General features: G+C 31.3%; 2 pseudogenes; both read right to left on the bottom strand.

Annotated features, from left to right (window-relative positions):
- Positions 1 to 839: 839 nt before the first annotated feature.
- Positions 840 to 959, bottom strand: LOC120601353 (uncharacterized; annotated as a pseudogene).
- A 1,887-nt stretch (positions 960 to 2,846) lies between these two features.
- On the bottom strand, positions 2,847 to 2,965 carry LOC120601433 (uncharacterized; annotated as a pseudogene).
- Between the last annotated feature and the right edge of the window lie 5,609 nt (positions 2,966 to 8,574).

Here is an 8,574-nt window from a genome sequence, read left to right as displayed (position 1 = left end):
TTCTCTGAAGCAGCATCCAGGCAAAAGTCAAATAAATAGTCTTTCTTTAATTTTTTTCAATCTCAAACAATCTAAATGTATACAATTTTACTGAGGGGGTCTAAAAATAATGTTTAAGTCATCAATTAATATCTGGGCAAATTTTGAGCACCCGAGCAACTAATTCTAGGCAAAATAAGATATATTGGTAAATATTTCTAATGCTATGAATGGATATTTCTAATTTTACTTTGATGAGTTCAGGGCAAGTGATACTTTTCAGTTTTCAACACTTCACATTTGCTTCTGGAGCTCAGTACAATTTTATGTTTGCTATATTTGTGGCAAGTATTGGACATAATTATCAACTTAATTACTTTGTGTAGTCTACTTTTTACTGCTTTATATTTCACTCTTTACCTCATTCCACCTGTTAATGCATACTTTATACTTTTCTTCACTTTTTTGTTTCTTACCACAAAAAGTAATATTTTCGAACAGACAAATGGCATCCAATCAAGCCTAGTTTACAACAATCTATGTTTCCTTGCTGTATTAGAAACACTTTTTTTTGTAGAAGTGGAGATTAGTATGCTGTTCTTAAAAAATGGAAACCATCTTGATATGTGTACTTATAAATGTCTATCTGAGGATATAGGTTAACAAATTCTTGAATATTGCATATGGAGGTTTATTAAATAACAAGTAAGTTAGAACTGATATGTGATACACATTGAAATCAAATATACATAAATTATTGTGGAAATGATTTTTTTTTTAGGCGAGGCAACCCTTGGTTAACCTCATAGATTGCAAGGACCTTGTCAGCTTACGATCTCTTATTTTTTATTTATTTCTTATGCTTACAGCATCTGGGTCTTCTTAGGTGGTCTCTCATCCAAGTACTAACCAGGCTTGACCCTGCTTACCTTCCGAGATCAGATGGGATTGGGCTTGTTCAGGGTAACATGGCCATAGACTATGGAAATGATTTTAATGAGTTCCTACATTTCATCACTTTCCTGAAATAATAGATTTTATTTTAGACATTCATTTGACACAGTATCAACTGTAAATGACATGAAGGACAATGACTAAGAAAGAGTAAGATGTATTGCAGATAAATTCAATCAGGCTTTTCCTGCTGCAATTCTAATAATATAGCCTTGGTCCAGTGTTTGAATTTCTTAGCAAGAATCTGGGTAGGTTCTGTCTTTTACTTATTGCTCATATTTCTTGGAGAGATTTTAATCATCGCATAGTTTAAAGCATAACTTGAAAAAGAGATCATGACTTTCAGGCAAATGTAAAATAAACACAAATCAAACATTTTATTTAACTTATTAATTAGTGAAGGGACCAGGAGATATGATTTGTTCAAAGAGCACTTAAGAACTTAGTGTATTTGTAGGTGATTTGTCAAAGAAAATTTAGGATGAGATTTCTGAGTTGGATATAATACTCTTTAATATCCAATAGATCATAAATCTTTGGAGTTACCTGTTCTAGCAGACAAATTATTTTAATCTATATTGGACAGAATGTACAAATTAACGTCAGTTTATTAAATCGGGGCCCTTTAATAATAAATAATAAAGTGAACTAAACACATTATCCTAGGCAATCTTTGGATAGCTTTTTTTCTATTGATAATATTGAAAGAATCTGTGTTCCAAATTATTTGCCTAATTGCTAAGTTTTGGACAGTTTTTCTGATGTAAAATAGATATGAAACTTATTTTCATATAATATGAAATTCAAAATTGACAAATAGAATTTTCTTCACTTAAAATCATATTGCAGAAGAGGTAAAATTATTCTCTAATTCAAGTGCCAGACTATAGGTTATTAAATACCAAGAAGGAAGAAATGTGCTTTCAAGAGGTGCAAAGAACTGTGGGTGTTTATACTTCCAATAATGCGATGAAATTGACTGTAACTAATAGAGTGTGAAATAGTCTCCCAAGAAACATAATGAAGTCCTAAAGAAAATAGCTTAAAACAGGAGTGGATGGAGGTCTTGAAAATACTAGCAAGAAAAATCACTGCTGTGTTGGAAGGTGATTTTTAAGTTGTTAAAAAGTATTGCCTCCAATTTCATTATTTTCATTCATGACTGGCCATATGTCATTTAGTGTTGATTTACCTAATGTATATATACACCAGAAAACAAAACGGAATCAGAGAATCCAATGTTTATTACTGTAAATATCAATAAGGTACAGCAAGTATTTGCTATTTAGATAGATAGTGCTATCTGGAGACATGCATTATCTGGTGAGTTACTAGGCTAATTTCCCTAACAGATCACAACACTGATTTTGTGCATCATTGATATTCTACTCATGTGTCTTGTTAAACATACTGAATGGCGTAATGGTTTTGTGGTGTGGACAATTATTCCTGAGGGTCTTCACTAAGAGCCTGAACTACTTCAGGAACCACCGGAATTAGATATAAAGCAATTTCTGTTATAAAGCAGATATGCTACATTAATATAAATAGGTAAACTCAGTACATTTTAATATAGTTAGAATAAATAGGAAGACATTTCTAGTGATTTAAATAAAAATGGTAAGGTAGAATATATATGTATTCTATATAGAGAGAATATATAGAATAATATATAGGTAGGGTATTCTATATATTATAATAATATATAGGTAGGGTATTCCATAGAATATATAGAATAATATATAGGTAATATATAGGTAGGGTATATTCTATATATAGAATATATAGAATAATATATAGGTAAGGTAGAATATATATAAAAATATATATATTGTTAGGCGAAGCAATCCTTGGTTGACCTCATAGGTTGCAAGGACCTTGTCAGCTTACAATCCCTTATTTTTCATTTTTTACGCCAACAGCACCTGGTCTTCCTAGGTGGTCTTTCATCTAAGTACTAACCAGGCCCGACCCTGCTTAGCTTCCAAGATCAGATGGGATCGGGCTTGTTCAGGGTGGCATGGCCATAGACTAGAATTTTTTAATATTATCAACATTTCACTAATATATTAAAAGGATGATTTCTGTCATACATCAATGTCTTTTAAAAAATAAATGTTATCATCAAACCATTTCTTCGTCTGATAATCTAAGGACTCTTTTTGATAATATTGGTTTGTCTCTCAAACATGGGTTTGATGGATACAAGCTACAATTTTTTTTTTTACTTAAAACTATTTTAAACATGAAAAATTGTCTGCAAACAAGCACATATCAGTATTTTCAATTCTATTTGACGGCTGACATTCCAATTTTGTAATAATTTTAGGAAAGCTGATTTTTTATTGTTTAATTGATCTGTTTTCCTGGTTTTATTTATATAATTAAACCTGAATGAGGCTGGTATTAACATAAATGTGTAGTCATTCAAATTTAAATGCCATTTGAACTCACACTTTTAAGGAATTTTTAATCTTCTAAAGGAAACACTTTTGCTAGCACTTCTATGCTGCATATTCTATTAATATTAACTAATCAAGGCATAAGGAGGCATTGTTTAGAAATTTTTTACCATATAAAAAGAGCCATCATAAAAATATTTTTGTTCGTAAAAATAATTATGTCACTTCAACGTAAAAACTAAAAAAATACCTTATTTTAATTTTAAAATTTTACATTCAACAATTGCAAGAAGATGCAGATGCAGATTTTATTTGTCTACACAAACATAGACATTCTACGTATGTTTATTTCATTTTATTTGTTAAAGTTTGAAATACATTGTTTAAGATTGTCAAGCACATAGATGTTTTATTCATATTCAATAGTTTTTGCCATTTTCAGCATACTTATAACTTACTATAGTTAATTAATCACAGAAATGTAGCTAATTTCCCAAATTTATAATTATCACTAGATGAAATATGACTAATTTGAGGTGACTCACCAAGGAGATGAATAAATTGAGTCTGTTATAATGTTATGTATCTATTAAAAATGTTTTGAAAAATTGGCTGCATACACATTTTGACCAATTTTCTATTTTAATAATAACCATTAAAACTTTAAGAAAATACCTAAATCTTTAAAAAATATGGATAATAAGCTTTATGCACATTATAAACAAAACATCTGTGACAGGTTATGTTAAAAATGAATGGAATGAAAGAAGCTATTGAATTGTAATACTTTAAATAAGCCATTGAAATAAGCAATTATTTTCATATCTGTTTGAAATTAAGAGTTATATCATAATCAAAAACAAATCTAGAATAGTTTTCAGACAAATTTTAAAGGTTGTGGAGAATCTTAAAAGCAGAGAAATACATAAAGCAAACATTCTTCCCTAGCAGCAATGGTAGATCTGTACTACAAGGTGGATCATCATTAACAAATCAATAAGGTGCTATTTGAACATGTGTTTTACTCTAACATAGGATGGAAATGGTATTTTCTTATTTTTTTTTTTCTGAAACTAGCACATCAGTATGTTTCGCCGTGAGTAAAATAGTCCAGGGTGATTAGGGTATGTTGTCTATGAATGATTTTGTATGTAGGGTGTGGGATTGGAATTTAGACAACATAATCATTCCATAAGCATTTACCCAGCACCTAGTGTGCATACTGTACAACACTATAATTCTGTGCATACTGTACAACACTATAATTCAAGATTCTGTCTTTATATTAAATGTATTTAGCGTATGTGTAAATGAAAGAGCTAGAAGTTCTATAACAACAAATGATGGAATAAGTAGATTCATGAATACATTATCAGAATAAAAAATATGACTAGTTTGAGAATAAACAAAGCTACATTTAAGCCTATATACTTATTATCCATATTTTTTAAAGATTTTTATAATCTTAAAATATTTTGCTGTTATCTACAGTATACAAACATTTATATTAAAAAGAGGGGGATCTGTTATAATTAGCCTAGAAGCCATATTGATGCATTAAACCTCAGGATTCTAAAAAATTAATTTTAAGGATTAGTATCACCAGTGGATGTGCCTGAAAGCATTTGTTTTCCTTGACCTGAGAGAAACACAGTTCCTTTTAACTACCAAAAATTGCAGATACTTCAACAGTAGGATTCATGATAAAAGTGGAGGCAAAGATCTGTACTGAAGGGAGAGCAACTTAAAATTGCCCAAGACCTTTTTACTTTCTTTATTAGGGTTTATTGATTACCTTTTATGTGCATAATACCCAACTAGATTATTTAGTTCTACACCAAGTACTGTAGCAACAAATTTCTGACCTTTAGAAGCTTGTGGACTACTTGCAGAACTAAGAAAGAGATAAATCCACTTATGTGGTTTAATCACAGGAAGCACGGTTTAACTTCAGGAATTTGGGAATATGTACCAAGAAGAAATATAGAAATTGTGCCAATTATCTGCAAGCTGTTCTCTGACCACTGAACTGGGAAAACTGTCTCTTGGATCCTGGAGTTCTTCTCTTGGGGATGGATGTGATTTCAGTGGCTTTCTGTGAACTATGGCATGGCTGGTCAGGTACCTTCTTTTCTTATCCCTGTGGGGTTAGGGCAGAGAAGCAGATTGGGTCTCAGGATAGAGTACTTACTAACAGGGGAGATGTAATACTTACAGCTGCAGTCCCAAAGCCTACACCTATCATATAGCCCTGATTTAGTGATGTGATGGAATTGGCTCATTCCAGCTCATATTGCACAGTGCTGTTTGTTGTATTTTCAGGAATTTTTTGAGCTGGCTGTTAAACACAGCCATTATTAAATACAAATTAAATAAAGTTACAATTAAATTATATTAAAAGCAAAGTTAATAAATACTTAAATTTTACCATATCCTAATTATTTTTTCCACATTTTACTCTTATCTGTGTGTTTGAGGTTATGTTTATTGTATCTGTATAGTGGAAATACTGTGTATTTGTATGTTCCATGTTCAGTGGTGCAATATTAATAGCTGGAAATTGTCCATGGTGGGAGTATTTACACGATATAAATTAGCAAACACTATAAACCAGCAGTAGATTTATCGTTTTGTTTATCGTTTGGACATAAGAAAGTGAGGGAGAAAATGTTTAGAATGATTAAATTGAAATCATGACTGTAGCAATTTGTGAGAAGAACAATAAATTGAGGAAATATTCTTTCATTACTTGACAACTACTAAGCTGATTCATCAAAGAGGCGGTTCATGTCATTGACTTCCGGTGAAGTTCTGACATACATTTGTGTTGTTTCATTTTCATTTTAATTGGTCACATAAATGAAAATATCAGCCAACATTCATGTCAGAACTAAACTTATTCATCAGTTGCAATCATGGATTGCACACGGATATAAGATTTCCTACAAAAAAATCAATGAAAGAATTCTGTGAGAGTCAGTTGGTTATATAGAATTTATAATAAGCCATGTTATATATCTATTATTTGTAAATTGTTTTCTACATATCCTTTACATAAGTAAAATTTTATAATGAATGTTTTATGTGTATGTGTGTCTGTGAGTGTACTGTTTTTTTGTTTTTTGTTTTTCGTTTTTTTTTTCAGAGAGCTGTTTGTTAAACATTTATAATTACTAGCATACCACTGGCACAATGGCTGCCTGCTCTTTGTGGAATACGCAAGCCTTTTGCATTCTCACTGTTGTTCCTGCTCCTTCTGCCTTGAATGCACGGTTTATAGTTTTCCAGAGTGGCTCCTCCTTATCCTTCAGACACATTTCCAATACCATTTGTTCAGAGTGTCCTTTCCTGATCGCCTTAACCAAAGTTGAGCTCTACCAGTTATTCTCTATCACATCATTTTACCTTCTTTATTTCTTTTATAAAACTTTTCTCATCTCATAGTTATGTCACTTATATGTATATCTGTTTACTTGCTTATTGTCCATGTTCCACGGTAGGATGTAAGTTTCATAAGTGTAGAATGTTGTCTCTTTTTTTATTGCTATAATCCCATTCCACTGACTATAGAAGAGTCAGTGCTATTTATTGAAAGAGAGAAAAGGAAAGGAAGGGCAAGGAAGGAAAGAAAGAAGGCAGTTCCATGCAGAAGAAAATAACTACTATTACTGTTATATCTACTTTTTTTCTTATAGATCAAGTTCGGTAAATCAGATCATTTCTTTTACTGAGTCAGCATCGTAAAATATTTTTTGTTTAGTGGTATATTTGGAGCCAAAATATTCTTTCATTCTAAATATTAATATTCTGAAAATTAATAATTTACCTTTATTTATTTAGGGGCAAATAATTATCTATAGAGGCAAATAATTATCTATAGAGGAAAAAAATCTCAGAACAGAGCCTGAATCTGTTTGACTTTTAATGTGAATCCAGGAATTTGAATAATCACAAATAGAGCTTTAAGAAATACCTTTATCAGACATATGCAAAGTGTGAGTATTAAAGTAAATGTTAATAGCAGTGGAGGTTAACATTCCAGAAAGAGTTAAGGCATGCCTTGAGGATGAAGTGGGGGGACCAGGACTCCTTGGCAGCGGTAACTAGATGAATAATGAATCTCAGAAACTTAGTAACCATCATTCTACATTAAAGATACTAAAATAGATAAATTACTTTTTTATTCTCTACTCTGCTAATATAATATAGTTATTTTAAAAATATGCAATATTGACAGAACCGTCTGGCAAATAGAAATATATGTTAGCTCTTTCCCCACTAGTGCTTTACCAACCAGAACCTTTTTTCTCTAAATATGGATTTATATCCAGAGTTGAATGCAGCACCATCATTCATTTACTTACTGTCTAAGGTCTTATGTATAGGAAGCACCATCATTCATTTACTTACTGTCTAAGGTCTTATGTATAGGAAGCAAAGTCTCTTCAGGAGCTGGTATCTCAAGTCACATTCTCATTCTATATTAAGTGCCTTGAATGTGTGAGGGAGATCATGGCAGGGGTAATCATTCCTAAGACATCTAAGTGTAACTTAAAAAACTTCCTCTTTGGAGCCTTATATTTTCTTTATGCATAGAAAGTCAAACACACATTACTTGGATGGAAAGTAATTTTTGAAGAAAATTTTAACTAAATGTCATATGCATACTAGATTTTGATGATCTTGTTCATCTAACCAAAACTATAAAGTTGTCATCTCTTTCTGTGCCCCTATAAAGGTCTCTCTCAATGTTACTCTGTTTATATGGCGACTCAGTAAAACCTGAAAGTATGTCTCATCTTTATCAAATGTATTAAAATGCTCAACACATCTTCCAACATTGCGAACTTCTTAGATATTCAATGTGTAGAAAGATAGAAAACACAGAGCACAGTGGGTTTTACTTTTTAAGAACTTTTCCACTTTTTAAGAACTTTTGTCTAGAATGAAGATATCTGGTACTATTTGAAGAAATTTACCAGCAGTATATACCTTCTAAACTTCTAAAGCAAAGCCATCCATGGGAAGAATATTAGAAGCAATGTAATTTTGTGATTGGAGTGCTTTTAATGTATCTGAGTCCCAGAGTCATGTTCTAATCACAAGGATTCATGAATTATGTGGTATAATTTGTCTAGCTAGTTGCCTAAGAGTTTATCATTAAGAAGGTAGCACAATTGTCACAGTATTTTAATCAGCATGTTGCAGCTTATTGATATCCAGAGTTAATTGATATTAT

The sequence above is a fragment of the Pteropus medius genome, unplaced genomic scaffold, assembly GCF_902729225.1.
Source record: "Pteropus medius unplaced genomic scaffold, Ma_sr-lr_union100, whole genome shotgun sequence".
NCBI classification, from domain to species: Eukaryota; Metazoa; Chordata; class Mammalia; order Chiroptera; family Pteropodidae; genus Pteropus; species Pteropus medius.
This window is presented reverse-complemented; position numbering and strand designations above follow the sequence as displayed.